Source organism: Myotis lucifugus, unplaced genomic scaffold, assembly GCF_000147115.1.
Source record: "Myotis lucifugus unplaced genomic scaffold, Myoluc2.0 scaffold_215, whole genome shotgun sequence".
Taxonomy (NCBI): Eukaryota; Metazoa; Chordata; class Mammalia; order Chiroptera; family Vespertilionidae; genus Myotis; species Myotis lucifugus.
The window spans coordinates 114,793-130,756 of record NW_005871263.1 but is presented as its reverse complement, the minus strand read 5'-3'; positions in this window follow the sequence as shown (position 1 = coordinate 130,756).

The following is a 15,964-nucleotide window of genomic DNA, read 5'->3' as shown; positions in this document are numbered from 1 at the left end:
AAGGTAAGCTGGGGTAGAAGCCCCTGCACCTGGTGTGGTGAGGTGACTGTCCTTCCTTGTCTTTCACATCTTCCTGCACATTTCCCCTCGTGTCCAAAGAAAAGGCTCAAGATCAGAGGCGGCACCGGTTCCTTGAGTGAATTTTCGTGGAGGTCATCAGGCTTCAGATCAGCACGTGCCGGGTCAGGGGGTCTGGACTTCTGACCCTCTGTGTGCTCACATGGTCACCACTTGGTCTTTAAAAATGTGAATACAGAGAACCGAAACTATGATCTTTATCCATCTATCCATCCATCTATCATTCATCCATCACCCATTAATCTATCATCCATCCATCCATCACCCATCATCCATCCACTATCCACCCACCCATTAGAGAGAGCGTGTACTGTAGGAGGAAAGAGCATGGGCTCTACAACCAGGCTACTTCCGTCTGAAACCTGGCCCTACCTCTTATCGGCTCTGTGGCCATGAGTGAGTGACTGACTCTCTTGGATGCACGCTCTGGACTTGTGGGTCTATTTTCTGAGTCTGTCTTCTTTTCCCAGGATAGGTAGCTCCTGCTGACAGCTGAGTCGTCTTGCACCTGCTTCCTGCCTGTAGAAGTCTGAGGGTTCAAAGGCCTCTTTTCATTTTGTACTGTCTCTGCTCATTGCAGTCCAAGCTGGCTGAGTTTCTGCCAATACATTTGTTTTTAAAAAGTTGTGAGTTTCCTATGAATCCAGGAGTGGCTGAGCTGGGTGAAGTTGCAGACAAGATGTTGGCCAGGGTCCCAGTCCTCCGAAGGCTTGCCTGGGGCTGGTGGATCCATTTCCAAGATGGTGCATTCACGTGATTGACAGGTCCTGGGTGGTGCTGGGAGGTTCAGGTCCTCAGCATGTGGGCATCTCCATAGCGCTGCTAGGTGTCCTCAGGGCACGGCAGCTGGCTTCCCTCGGAGCAGATAACCCAAGAGAGAGGCACGCAGAAGCTACAGTACCTCTGACCTTGTCTGGGAACTCACACTGTCCTTTCCTCGTCCCCTACTGGCTGCACAAAGGCATGACTATGAGAAGGGGAGGCTCATCAGAGGCCACCTGGAGGCTGGCTGCTACAGGACTCTTTCAAAACAGGCTGGACACAAGTTCCTTAAATGTCATTTGAGGCCTTGGGGTTTTCTTTAGGTTTGAGCTCTGGTTGATTGAACAAGCATTTATTTAGTACCAACCATGGGCCAGGCACTGGGTGAGGTTCTGAAGATATAAAGATGAATACAAATCTGTAGTACATGTTTCAAGTAGGTGAGGTCACCATGGAACCCATGTGTACATGAGACAATACTTTCACACAATCTGATAGGTGCCATGGTTAAGTGCACTGGCTGTGCTGTTGGAATCAAGAGAGAGGGCCTGCAGCCAGGCCTGGGGTGGGGTGGGGTGAGGGTGCTGGTTACAGGGGGGAGGGGGGAGCGTTAGGAATGATTTCCTAGAGAAAGCAACCAACAGTGTCATGTTAGCAGTTATTATGAGCCAGGCCTTATGCTAAGCACCATAATAGCATCATCTCAAGTAATCCTCTCAGTAAGGAGGTGCATACTATCATAATTATATTTATTTGCTTGTTTATTGCCTGTCACCCCTACTCCTACTAGAATTCAGGCTTCATCAGGTTCTAAATCCCCGGCATCTAGAAGTGTTCCTGGCACAGAGTTAGCTCTCGATACTTTAGACCAACCACTGACTACCCATTTTACAGATAAGAAAACAAAGGCTTAGAGAGAGGGGGCTTCCCCGAGATCATACAACCAAGAAGTGGCTGAGCCAGAATCCCAACCCATGCTCATATTCATGGTATTCATGGTACTGAACTCTCCCCCACAAACACAGCTATGCCCTCAAGGAATGGACGCTTATTGGCAAAGCTGGTCATCATGGTGCAGTAAGAGTGCTGTGAACAACTGTTTTCAAGGTGTTATTGGAGAGGACGGGTTTGGAAACTGGTGGGCAGGTGGGAGTTAGCTAGCAGGGGGCGATTAGTATTGGTCATGGTTTTCTTGAAGGTAAAGTTGAGCCTGTAGACCATATCATGATGCTGTGACTATTCGAGGAGTCCCAGCTGGTAGGATTCACAAATCCCAAGGTCCAGTCGTCCTTGAAGCTGAGTAGGATAGATCCCCACCTGCTCCGGTTTCCTGCTCCTCACTCAGAGCTCCCACTGTGCTCTGAGCACCCATCACCTGGGGACTCCCTCCCATGCTCACTGGTGCTCAGCATCCTATTTGATTCAGCCAAGACCACAGTTACTAACTGTCAACAGAGACGAGCAACGGTTGGGACTCAATATGAGAAGAATGAAAGGCACCCTGAGCTCACCGTTCCAACCCACAGGACAGCGCTGAGAGGAAGACGTTATCTTTAGCCATCTTCGCTTCACAATAGCTCTTTCTTTGAAATGGCAGAGTCAAGTCAGAGGAAAAATAGGACCCTCTCTCACGCTGTGGGCACACCACGCACCTGTGCTTTGGGTTCTCCCACGCAGTCACTGGCCCCCTGGTAGGCAGGAAGTGACCTTTTGTTCTTTCAAAGTTAAAGTTTGAGAAATGTGATCAACTGGCTCTCATTCACTCAACGTCAGACCTCAACGACAGCTTTCATGTTGGGTTGACTTCCTCAGTGCCTGCGTGGTATCCGGCATCTGGGAGGGATGTCTTGTGAGCCTAAAGAGAATGCTCTCTGTGTCTTTAAAGAGCGGTGTGCCCCGCTAAATGGTAAAGTCATACATGCTCACTGCACACGATTCCAGACATACACATGTGTAAATAGGAAGGAAGTCGGCCAGAGATGACCAATAACACCATTAGGTCTCACTTCCACTTTTGGTCAATGCGCGTGCATGTTACATCTGCAGGGTGTCAGTGGTTCAAGCGTGGTTCTAGGCCAGGCCTTCTCAGCCTTCTCTGGGCCCTGGGCTCCTTTGAAATGCTGATGACACCCATGGGCTCCTTCTCAGAGTTGTTTTCAAATGCATAAATGTAAGCACAAAGGAAATCAAGGATAGTGAAATACAATGATCAAAATACTTAAAAAAATTTGTGACATAGCAATGCATGTGCTTCTTTGTGAATTCCTTTAAGGACAACATCTCATGGGGGGTCTAAGAACTCCTGTAACTTCAAAGTAGTGATGAGCGGAAGTGATGGCTGCCACCATGGTAACGGAAAATATCTCCTCGTGGTGATAGTTAGAGGTTTGCTGTGGCTTGTTGCCTATATTTGTAATTGAAGGAATGCTAAATTTTAGTTAGAAGGCAGTGAAAATAAAGTCCCCCCCTACCCCCACCGCATCCAGGTTCACCATAAAATCTACCCATGAGGCACAGGTGAAGAACTGCTCTAGTCTGGACTCCCTGCATTTGCATCCAGCCTTGCCATTTACTGGCTGTGTGGCCATGAGCAAGTTACTCACCTTCTCTGGGCTTGCTTCCCTACGGTAAATGGGCACAGTAATAGTATCTGTCTCTTAAGCTTATTGTGCATATGGAGACGCCCAAAAAGAATGTTATTTAAGGACAAAAGGCTCAGAAAACCGAATGTTACTTTAATTCATTTGATAGCCAAAGCTCACCCGATAGGAACTCATTTGTTGGCAAAGCTTGACCTTGATTGACACAAGACTATCTGTGTGAATGTTCCTACTTTCCTGCTGCAGAAATATCCATGTGTGTGATGACAGGGTGCTGTTCTGGACCCCGACAGGTACATGGCTTATGCACGTATTTCCTTTTCTACATCGAAACAGCTCGAACCCTGCCTGTCACTCCTGGGCCTGTACCTTCCGTGCTTGAAATACCTCCTTTTTCTTTAGCTGCACTTCAAACTCATTATTTCATTTCATTCTCATCAGTAAGGTAGGGAGGCGCGATCACCTCCATCTAGTTAATGGGGAAACCGAGGCACAGATTCCCAAGTTGTTAGGCAACTTGTCCAGACTCCTAAAGGTACTGGACTAGAACTTCAGTGTACGGCCAGACCCAGTACGATTGGGCCTGTCGACACCAGAGGGTCCCTAGGAATTAGTAACAGGGGTACTGTCGGCTCTTTTTAAAAATCAGGATGCTGCCCTAGCAGGTTTGGCTCAGCGGATAGAGCGTCGGCCTGCAGACCAAAGGGTCCTGGGTTCGGTTCTGGTCAAGGGCAGGTACCTTGGTTGCAGACTCCTCCCCCGCCCTGGCCCTGGCCTAGGCTCGTGCAGGAGGCAACCAATCGATGTGTTTCTCTCACTTTGATATTTCTCTCTTTCCCTCTCTCTTCCACTCTCTCTCGAAAAAAAAAATCAATGGAAAAATACCCTTGGATGAGGATTAAAAAAAAATAGCCCTAACCGGTTTGGCTCAGTGGATAGAGCCTCGGCCTGTGGACTGAAAGGTCCCAGGTTTGATTCTGGTCAGGGGCATGTACCTTGGTTGCAGGCCCATCTCCAGTAGGGGGTGTGCAGGAGGCAGCTGATCGATGTTTCTCTCTCATCGATGTTTCTAACTCTCTATCCCTCTCCCTTCCTCTCTGTAAAAAATCAATAAAATATATTTAAAAAAATAAAAAAAATAAAAAAATAAAAATCAGGGTGCCAACAGTCAGTGAAACACAGTCGGTTCCAATTCCTCTCAGGGTCTTGTTAAAGATGAGCAGCAAAGTAGTGATCTCGATAAAGCCATCACTGACTGAGCAGTTACTGTTGGCCAGGTGTGTGTGTGATCTCCTTCAGCCAGGAAGCTGGTTCTAGTTTTATCTCCATTTTACAGATGAAGAAACTGAGACCCACAGAGGTTAAGCAGCGGCACCAGGTCACACAGCCAGTCCGTGGCAGGGCCAGGATTTCAACCCGGGGCTCTCTAGTGAGCCAGCACCCTCGGCGACTAGTTCCTTCCTCCTCATTTCTCTCCGTATGAAGGTTTTGTTCTCTCTTCCAAAACCCCAACTCATTCTACGAACCTTTTCAAAGGCTTTGACCTAAAAGGGGAAAGCAGCAGTCATGCAACTTCTGGGTACTGATCCTCAGATATAATCAGAGATACGAACAGAGATTTATGTTCAAAGCTTGTAGCGTGCCCTTACACAGAACAGTGAGAGATAAAAAGGACGCTGTGCATTTCCTATGAGAAAATACTATGCAACGTCACAATGGAATTGTTAAATAACTTATTCCAAGGAAATGCTCATAACAAATGGTAGGTTTTAAAAAGGGGATTAAAATCTGTATATCTAGCATCAGCCTGTTTTTGGAAATAAAGTACATACTTGCACATGCGCCTATACTAGGAGTCAGCAAACTGGAGTCCTCTGGTCAGATCAGGCCCCCTGTTGGTTTTGGTACAGCCTATGAGCCAAGAAGAGTTTTTACATTTTAAAATGCAAAGTGTGAAAAAAGACTATTCAGTCTTTTGGCAAGAATGTTGCTTGCGGTGTTGAAGACACTACGCTTGGCCTACAGAGCCTAAAATATTTACTATCTGGCCCTTCACAGAAGAAATCTGCTGACTCCTGACATGTACGAAACAAGCACTCTGTGTTTGCATTGGACCCATGGAAAAATCCAGAATAATCTCCCATCTCCAGGTCAGCTGAGCAGCAACCTCCATTCTATCAACCTGCTGTCTAAATTCCCCTTTGCTGTGTAACATGATAAAGGCACAGGTCCTGGCTTGGGGCGGACACACCTTTGGGAGGGCCTGGTGGCCTAAGGGCGAGAGCTGTGTCTCCAAATCCAGTAGGATAGAAATGTTTCGCAGCTATTATTTTTATTGGATCCTGAAAGGACCCTGAACTATTCATGCCATCATCTCCATGTTGCACAGGAGGAGCCCGAGGCTCAGGCAAGTGACTTACGCAGGGTCACACAGCTACAGGGTCAGGGTGAGGACTGAGCCCAAGTCTGCGGGGCTCCAAGCCTGGGTTTCCAACCAGGCTAAGCTTGGCGAGCAGTGACCCACAAGGAACAATCGCTGCTACTCAGTGGCTGCACCAGAAAGCGACAGAAACCTTAGCTCGCCCTAGCTGGTTTGGCTCAATGGATAGAGCGTCGGCCTGTGGACTCAAGGGTCCCAGGTTCGATTCTGGTCAAGGGCATGTACCTTGGTTGCAGGCACATCCCCAGTAGGGAGTGTGCAGGAGGCAGCTGATCGATGTTTCTAACTCTCTATCCCTCTCCCTTCCTCTCTGTAAGAAATCAATAAAATATATTAAAAAAAAAAACCTTAGCTAATTCAATTGCGCAGCCACGTCGAATTCAGAGTGAAAATAAAGGCAGAGCAAGCTTCTAAAGACCTGGGTTCAAATCTCACTTTAGGCAAATGACGCCAGCTCCCTGGGCCTCAGCCAGCTTCTGGGAATGAAGCGGCTCCGCATCGCACCATCCGGGAGTCCTTGCACCCTGCGTACAGCAAACATCTGTCACGCTCTTCAAGGTGCCAGGCTCCGCTCTAGAAATCTCTAAAGCACTCCATAAAGGTCGGAGAAGATCACTTTATCGGAACGACACACATAACTTTGCCATGGAGTTATATTAAGAAGAAGAAGAACAGCCAAGGTTACCAAGGGCTTCCTGTGTGCCCAGCCCTGCGCTGTGAGCTTGGCAAATCCATCCTCACAGCCGGACTTCCGAAGCAAGTGCCAACTTCCATTTCCCTCAGTCAAGTGTGGATACGTCCTTAACGAAACCCCAAATTGAGAGCCAAGCAGCTCACGATCATAAGAAGAATCACCAGGCTTAAGAGGGGCGAGAGACGCCTAGCGGGACACTAACTCTCCCATTTCCGTCCCGGAGGTGGGCCTTTGATCTTCCCGCTCACAGTGACAGGGCTGCCCACAAGTCACAGGAATTGCAAAGTGAGTTTCTGTCCCCTGAGTAAGAAGGGTGCAGACACGCGGGGGCCTCTCCCTCACTCTCCAATTCTACGACTTTACGAGCAGTGAACGGTGAAGGCTGAAGGCCCGTTCATCTCGGATCCATCTGCTTCTGCAGGAAAGGGGTTTGCATGTGCTCTGTGCTCGTTGCAGAAGGAGAGGGGAACCAGGCCTGTGGATGACCTGGGGAGTAGCTCCTGTCCACGAGGGCCACCGCGGGGACTCGCCATTTGGTGTGTTAGTTGCCTCTCAGAATGAATTTATGACAAAAACAACAAAACAAAACAAACAAGACCCCAAGCAACTGAATTTTAGAAGTTTTTGGACCTTGCTAACAAAATGGAGAAAGAGCTGAGATTTGTACCCTCCAAACAGCCTCCCCAATCCTTTAGGCCAACCCCCACATTCGGTGGCAGCGAGGGTGGGGTGGGGAGAATCAGTATATAATGCTATTAATTGAAAGACTGAGGAAATGGGTTCTAGCCCAGCCGGTGTGGCTCAGTGGTTGAGTGTCCACTTATGAACAGGGGGTCACAGTTCCAAGTCAGGGCACATGCCTGGGTTGCAGGCTCGATTCCCAGTACGGGCGTGCAGGAGGCAGCCAATCAATAATTCCCTCTCATCATTGATGTTTCTATCTCTCACTCCCACTGCCTTCCTCTCTGAAATCATTAAAAATAAAAATATTTTTAAAATATTTTTTAAAAAAGAAAATGGGTTCTATTGCTCTGACCATCATCCATCCATCCATCCAACTAGCAATCCACACTATTTAAAAGACAACTGTAGCTAAAACAGGAAGACTAAATACTTGGCCTGAACAATTTGGCAGTGATACTTCTCAAGAGGAAAAAGGTGCTTGGCCTTAGGTGCAGCAATGCCACCCCAAGCATTTAAGCCAACAATAAAAATAGGTGCATAAAGATAGATGCACACCGTTGCTTGTAATGTGGTAGAAAAAGCTGGAAACAACCTTTCCATTAACAGAGCCGTCAATTATTTCTCAGCCACTTCACTGCTGAGTGCCTCAATTTCCCCATCTGTAGAACAAGAATAGTCAGACTACTTACTGGTGAATGGTGAGGACCAAATGAGTCAATGCTTAGATAGGGTTTAGAAGTAGGATGGGCACACAGTAGCCATGATTGTTACTCCCCCAAATAGAAATCAAAAGACTGAAGTTGACGTATAGGTACAGAAATGTCCATACGGGATGGGGCAAAAGTGGGTTTCCAGTTGTGAGTATGCGAAACACAGTTTATTCTTGTGCTATTGCTTAGTAATTGCATTATTTTCCATACGAACAACTCCTGCCCCACCCTGTAGTTACAGTTCAGTAAAAATCCAAACAAGCCCACAAATGACAGGAGAGGTAGAATGTGAGCGACCGACCGCATTTGTGCTTTTTGAACAAGGACGTGCCTCATACTTAACACGTAGGTTTATTTGAAGATGGAACATTTCTCAGGAAGGATACACAAGAATCGGTGGCTGATAACAACAGTTCCGTCCAGACTTTAGAGCAGCGGTTCTCAACCTGTGGGTCGTGACTCCTTTGGGGGTGGAACGACCCTTTCACAGGGATCGCCTAAGACCATCGGAAAACACATATATAATTACATATTGTTTTTGTGATTAATCACTATGCTTTAATTATGTTCAATTTGTAACAATGAAATTGGGGGTCACCACAACATGAGGAACTGTATTAAAGGGTCGCGGCATCAGGAAGGTTGAGAACCACTGCTCTAGAGGGTTAATGTTAAAACACAGCAGAGAAATCTGTCTGCGTTCATTTAAAGACATCGATGGTCTACCAACAAGTCTCATTTATGGCTTACGACAGAGATAGGAGGACACAATTTGGGTCATAACTGCCTAACATGGCTGAGTTCGAAACTAGCGGTTTCATTAAAATAGGGTTTGAACCAGGGACTAAGAAGCACTAATAATAATGTGTTTTAAGAAAAAAGCCAAATATAAGTCTGAAAATGATTAATAGCAATAAAACTATATAAAATGTGAATTTTTGGAATAAAAAACGATGAAACCTATGAACTGCATTTTTAATTCTCTTCAGAGTCAAATACCAAGGATGCATGAATGATAGAAGAACAAAGACAAAGCTCTTGTACGTATAAGACACTAAAAATGGATTACAAGTTGACAAGAGTTAGGCAATTATGTCTTATTTATACAAACAAACTCAGTTTCTGAGAATAATCATTAAACATATATTAATATAATAATATGTGGGATAAGAACAGATGAAACCTATGAGCTGCATTTTTAATAAAATATATTTTATTGATATTTTACAGAGAGGAAGGGAGAGAGAGATAGAGAGCTAGAAACATCGATGAGAGAGAAACATCGACCAGCTGCCTCCTGCACACTCCCCACTGGGGATGTGCCCGCAACCCAGGTACATGCCCTTGACCAGAATCGAACCTGGGACCCTTCAGTCCACAGGCCGACGCTCTATCCACTGAGCCAAACCGGTTTCGGCTGAACTGCATTTTTAATTCTCTTCAGAGTCAAATACCAAGGATGCATGAATGATAGAAGAACAAAGACAAAGCTCTTGTATGTATAAGACACTAAAAATGGATTACAAGTTGATAAGAGTTAGGCAATCATGTCTTATTTATACAAACAACACCATGGCAGAACGAAGCAGAGCCCACATTGCATATTCGCTGCCCATGCTTTTATATTCTGAGGTTCAGCCTCACCTGTGTAGCTCGCCATTCATCAATGCTCGTTAGATCTCCTCTATGTGTGACAAATCCGGGACATTTTACAACCTTCCCTGACCAAATGCCACTTTCCTGCAACGTCTTTTGAATTTTGTTGTTCACCATAAAGTTATCATCTTTAATGAAAAAATGCCTGCTGAGGCCACTGCGGGCCATTTGGTTCCCTCCTGTCAGGGGAGGAAAGAATAACACTGAGTCAGGCTGAAGGCCTTTATTATCACGTCGTAAATGAGCAATGGCATCTGTCAATACAAAGCGTCTCAGCGGGCCCTGCAGAGGAAGCTGGGCGGGGGAGGCTGGCGAGTGACAAAATGGATTTTTATTAACCTCCTGGTCCTACATCGCTTTGCCTATTTTATTTTGCCTCGTTCACTTTGCAACATAACCATACTATAAAAACACCCAAACAGGAAGCTGATAACCATTAGAAACCTCACGTTCCTGAAGAGCAGTAAGAGGTGGCGTCCCAGACCATCCTGACAACGTTCAGCACTTGTATCCAGCCACGCGCATTTCCACAGACAGGCCGTGGGTCGTCTCTAGACGACTCCTCTCTCCTAGAATAACACAGCCTGTTTGCCTGTGTGTTAATTCTCACAAAGTTTTCATATTTGGGTCATAAACATCTTTCACGACACTGGTAAAACGGCCAAGGTGTTTATGAGCTGCAAGAAATGTTGATGCCAAATGCGTAAAAGCAGAAATGGGAGCGTTCGCAGTTCCCCGGCGTGGGGGCAGGGGAGCCGGAGGACCGGAGCGGTTCGGCTGGAAGTTGTTAAGGTGGAGGCCTCATAAAAGTGTTTAGTCAATGTTCACAGTCGAGCAGGTGTGCGAACAGCAGGCCGCCAGGGCGACTGGAAGATGAGCAGAGAGCCCTGGTGGCTCCAAGAGGAAGCGGCTCCCCGCCTGTGCACGGACCCGGCTCGGGCAACCCCAAGGCTCTGGCTCGGAAATTCCAACAGTTTGCGCACATCACGTTTTCCAAAGAGTGTGAGAGCCTGGGCACGCGTTGGGTTACTGCTCCCCTGGAGAGTCATCGGTAACAGTCGAGATGTCTTACCCTAAACACACCCACACTGCGGCAGGTCTGAATTTGTTCTGACACGGAGAGATGTCCATGATTTCCTTACAATAAGGCGCATTTTTAAAATCATATGCTGCTCAGAAGATCCTTTTTGAGTGTGGCCGTTGTTTTTAAAAATCCAGTATATACACAGAGAAAATCATCTGGGGAAATAGCCCACACATCACCACGGGTTTGAATATGCTGCACTCTATTTCTGGATGGATGGCGTTTATTAAAAATGGCATTTGTGATCCCAATAAATAAAATAAAATGTCAGAGGTCTGCACCTGAAAGCATACTAAAGCCTTGGCCGGTGTGGCTCAGTTGGTTGGGCGCCACCGCATGTACTGAAAGTTGCTGGTTTGATTCCTGGTTAGGGCACATTCCCCAGGGTTGTGGGCTCAATCCTCAGTGGGGGTGTGCAGAGGCCAATCAATGTTTCGCTCTCACACTGATCTTTCTGTCTCTCTCCCTCTCCCTTCCTCTCTCTAAAAATAAATTTAAAAAATCTTTAAAAATATTTTTTAAACGTATGCATGAAAAACCTGGTGAAATCTTAGAAAGGTCTGGAGTTTTCTTTTACTATCAATTTCCTGGTTTTGATAATGTTCTATGGTTATGTGGGATGTCACCATTGGGGGAAGCTTGGGGGTGGCTACATTTCTCTATTATTTTTACAAGTCTTGTGATCTAGAATAACTTCAAAAAATAGTTTTGAAAGGGCATCTATTGCCCAGCCGGCATGGCTCAGTGATTGAGCATAGACCCATGAACCAGGAAGTCACAGTTCCATTCCTGGTCAGAGCATATGTCCGGGTTGCAGGCTCAATCCCCAGTGCAGGGGTGCAGGAGGCAGCTAATCAATGATTCTCTCTCATCATTGATGTTTCTATCCCTCTCTCCCTGTCCCTTCCTCTCTCTGAAATTAATAAAAACATATTAAAAATAATCTACACTAATAAAAGAGAAACATGGTAATTAGCGTACGACCGCTACCCTTCCCATTGGCTAATCAGCATATCCTTATGCAAATTAACTGTCAGCCAAGATGGCGGCCGGCAGCCATGCACTGAAGCGAACATGAGGCTTGCTTGCTCCAGTGACTGCGGACTCCAACGTTCCCCGCCTGACTTGCCGGCCTCTGAGTTGCAACTCTAAGCAACTATATACTATGTTGCAAATGTAGAAGCTAAACAAAACCCCAGAAACCAGCTTTCAGCCTGCCGGGATCTCAGAGCTGAAGTTATACATTGTTTCGATTATAGAATGGCAAACAAACCAGATACGAAGCCTCAGAGCTAGAGCCAGAGCTAAAGCTGGCCCAGAATAAAATAAAAAAAAGAGAAAAAAAAAGAGCAGTTGGGAGCTTCAGTCAACAACCGCCAGCCTGAAAGCAGCCCTCAGCCCCTCACCCAGACTGGCCAGGCACCCCAGTGGGGACCCCCACCCTGAAGGGTGTGTGACCAGCTGCAAACAGCCATCATCCCCTTATCCAGGCTGGCCAGGCACCCCAGTGGGGACCCCCACCCTGATCCAGGACACCCTTCAGGGCAAACCAGCCGGCCCCCAGGCCTCTATCCTATATAGTAAAAGGGTAATATGCCTCCCAGCACCGGGATCAGCGGAGCCGCGAGGCGTCTTGGCACCAGATCAGCGTGACAGGGGGCAGCGCCCAAAACCCCTGATCGCCATGCTATATGTGTGTGTGACAGGGGGGTGGGGCCACAACCTCCCCTTATCCGCCCTGCTCTGTTCTGACAGGGGAAGGGCGCCCCAACCCCCTGATGGGCCCTGCTCTGTGTGTGATAGGGGTGCGGCGCCCCAACTCCCCCCCCCCCCACGGGCCCTGCTCTGTGTGTGACGGGGTAGAGCCATAACCTCCCCATCGGCCCTGCCCTGAGTGTGACAGTGGCGGCGCCCCAACCCCCTGATCGGCCCTGCTCTGTGGGTGATAGAGGGCAGCGCCCCAACCCCCTGATCCGCCCTGCTCTGTGTGTGACAGGGGGTGGTGCCCTAACTCCCCTATCGGCCCTACTCTGTGCGTGACAGGGGAGAGCTCCCCAACCCCCTGATGGGCCCTGCTCTGTGAGTGACAGGGGGCAGCGCCCCAACCCCCTGATTGGCCCTGCTCTGTGCATGACAGGGGGTGGCGCCGCAACTTCCCCATCGACCCTGCCTTGAGTGTGACAGGGGGTGGTGCCCCAACCCCCCAATCGGCCCCACCCTGAGCGTGACTGAGGGTGGCATCGCAACCTCCCAATCCGCCCTGCTCTGTGCATGACGGGGCGGCACCCCAACTCCCCAATCAGCCCTGCTCTGAGCCCGACCAGGGGCTGCACCTAGGGATTGGGCCTGCCCTCTGCCACCCAGGAGCAGGCCTAAGCCAGCAGGTTGTTATCTCCTGAGGGGTCCCAGACTGCAAGAGGGCACAGGCCGGGCTGAGGGACCCCCCCTCCCCCCACCGAGTGCACAAATTTTTGTGCACCGGGCCTCTAGTCTAATATATAAAAGCCTAAGCAACTGTTCGACCATTTGACCAGTTGATATGATGCGCACTGACCACTGGGGGGCAGATGCTCAATGCATGGAAACATGGGACAGGCTGATGAATCTCAGAGGGAAGGGGGGAGGGCGAGAAGAGATTAACCAAAGAACTTATATGCATACTAGAGGCCTGGTGCACGGATCCATGCATTGGTGGAGTCCCTCAGGCTGGCCTGCGGGAACCGGGCCAAAACCAGTCTGACATCCCCTGAGGGGTCCCAGATTGCGAGAGGGTGCAGGCCAGGCTGAGGGACCCCCCACCAGTGCACAAATCCATGCACCAGGTCTCTAGTAAAAAAAAAAAGGGCATCTATTAGTTTGAAAATTTAAAAAAGATAAACAATGTCATTATTGGTGAAATAGACTCCATGACATACTGTTGGAAGTTAATGCTGCAGATGGCAGAGCAGAGTGTATACATGAAGGTATCCAGCAAAAATGGCCCACATATGCTCAGGGAAATGTGTGCCCACATGCTACTAGTGATTATCATCGGATGGAAGCTTGGCATTTGGGAGGTACTTCTGCATATGCAACTTTTTAAAAATATTGTGCTATACATCACTTTTTAAACAGATGTACTTTTCTGAGGTTTATTTCCTCCCCCCAAACTTATATATACACATACATACATATAGGTGTGCAGACATATTTAATTTTTGCCCTAGGCAAGTTCTTCACTTCCTGCTTACTCTTTTGGGTAAGTCGTCATGAGCCCTTTCATCTGTGACCATGGAAATAAAGACTTACCTCAGCATTTGGAACTGGCTGCAAGTCCTGGGGCGAGGGGGGGCGGGGCGGGGGGGAGCTTGGCCCGATAGGCCATGTCTGACCTCTAAGGAGAAGGGAATGAAAATATGCTGTGGACCTACCACGTGCAGACACTTTCATCCTTTATCTTATTTATTCCTCAAAACAACCCAATCAGCAGGTGGGGAAATGGAGGCACTGAGAGGTCCCAGAGGTCCCACAGCTGGAAAGGCAGGGAGCTGGGCAAACCCAGAGAGCGTAGTTTCAGCATCTGGCTCTCAACCGCTGCCTTGGACCACTCAAGGATGGAAACTTCTGACGTCATCATCATCATCGTTTAAATGACTTACAAATAACAGAGTTCTGCTTTTGGACTATCAGCCAATAGTATGCCAATCAATGATAAAGGGCTCAGCGTCACACATGGAGAAGACACTGAACAACTTAACACCCGCCAGCCAGAAGTACATTGGGATCAGGATTTTCTACAAGAAAAGCAGCCCGATCAGAGAATGCCTGTGCCCTGTGGTGAGCTGTGTGCTGCGGGCAGGGAGCATCCTGTGCAGGGTGGACCGGAAGCTGCCGGTCCTGCGCTGGAAACAGCTGCAGCTGGACAGGTGGGCAGGAGCAGAATCTCACTGCATCACTTGGAAGAAAAGACCAGCTGGGTGTGGAAGCGCTAAAGAAATTACAGGGGCCTCGGTCGGCTGCCCCTCCTCCCAAAGATGACCCCCTCTAACCCCCGGACCTGTGAGTATTCCACCTTACATGGCAAAAGAGACTGCAGATGTGCGTAAGTGATCGTCAGATAAGCAAGGATTAATCTGGGTTATCCAGGTGGACCTGATATAATCACAAGGTTCCTTATTAGAGGGAGGCAGCAGGTCCAAGGAGGAGGTAGCAGATGTAACAACCAAAGCAAGAAGTGGTGTGATGTGAGGGCTAAGGGATGTCAGCGCCCTGCAGAAGCGAGAAAAGGAAAAGTGTTTTTTGCTAGCGACTCCAGAAGGAACCAGTCCTGTCAACACCTGGACTTTAGTCTGATTTCTGCTCTCCGGACGGTAGGAGAATAAATGAGTGTTTCTGTGATAATCTGTAATAGCGGCTACAGGGACTACAAATGAACTGGGAAAGAAAAGAAAAGGGAGACCTTAATAAATAGTACTACTGGTTTGTGTGTGTGTGTTTTTTAAAATATATATTTTATTGATTTTTACAGAGAGGAAGGGAGAGGGATAGAGAATCAGAAACACCGATGAGAGAGAAACATCGATCAGCTGCCTCCTGCACCGCCCCCATGGGGGATGTGCCCACAACCAAGGTACATGCCCTTGACCGGAATCGAACCTGGGACCCTTCAGTCCGCAGGCCGACACTCTATCCACTGAGCCAAACCGGTTAGGGTAGTACTACTGGTTTTAAACTAAGCCCTCTATAATATTTTTTAGGAAGGGAAAATAATTATTTTTTAAAATTGATTTTGGGAGAGAGAGAGAGAGAGAGAGAGAGAGAGAGAACATCGATTTGTTGTTCCCCTTATTTATGCATTCATTGGTTGATTCTTGTATGTGCCCACAACCTTGGTGTATCGGGACAACACTCTAACCAACCGAGCTACCAGGCTAGGGCCAGAATTCTTTGTCAGTTAATTTTTGTTGCCTTATTGTACTTCTCTAAATGTGTCTCCTTTCATTGACTGGGCTGCATGGAATGTCTGGCTTTATTTGGATCATAATTGTTAATTAATTGTTACCTGTAACAACCTAAGAGCTGAATCAACTTCAGAGAATGGAAAACTAGGGGGCAGGCAGATTCATGTCTTTGTAAAGACCGAGAACCTAAAGCTGTGTTCACCATCAAGGAAATTTCACCCTCTCTGTTATGTTAATGAAAACAGAGGCCAATTTCTAAAGTCTGTAAAATTTGCAAGGTGAAAACTCAGAAAGGTAGGACAGGGCAAAAGTGAAA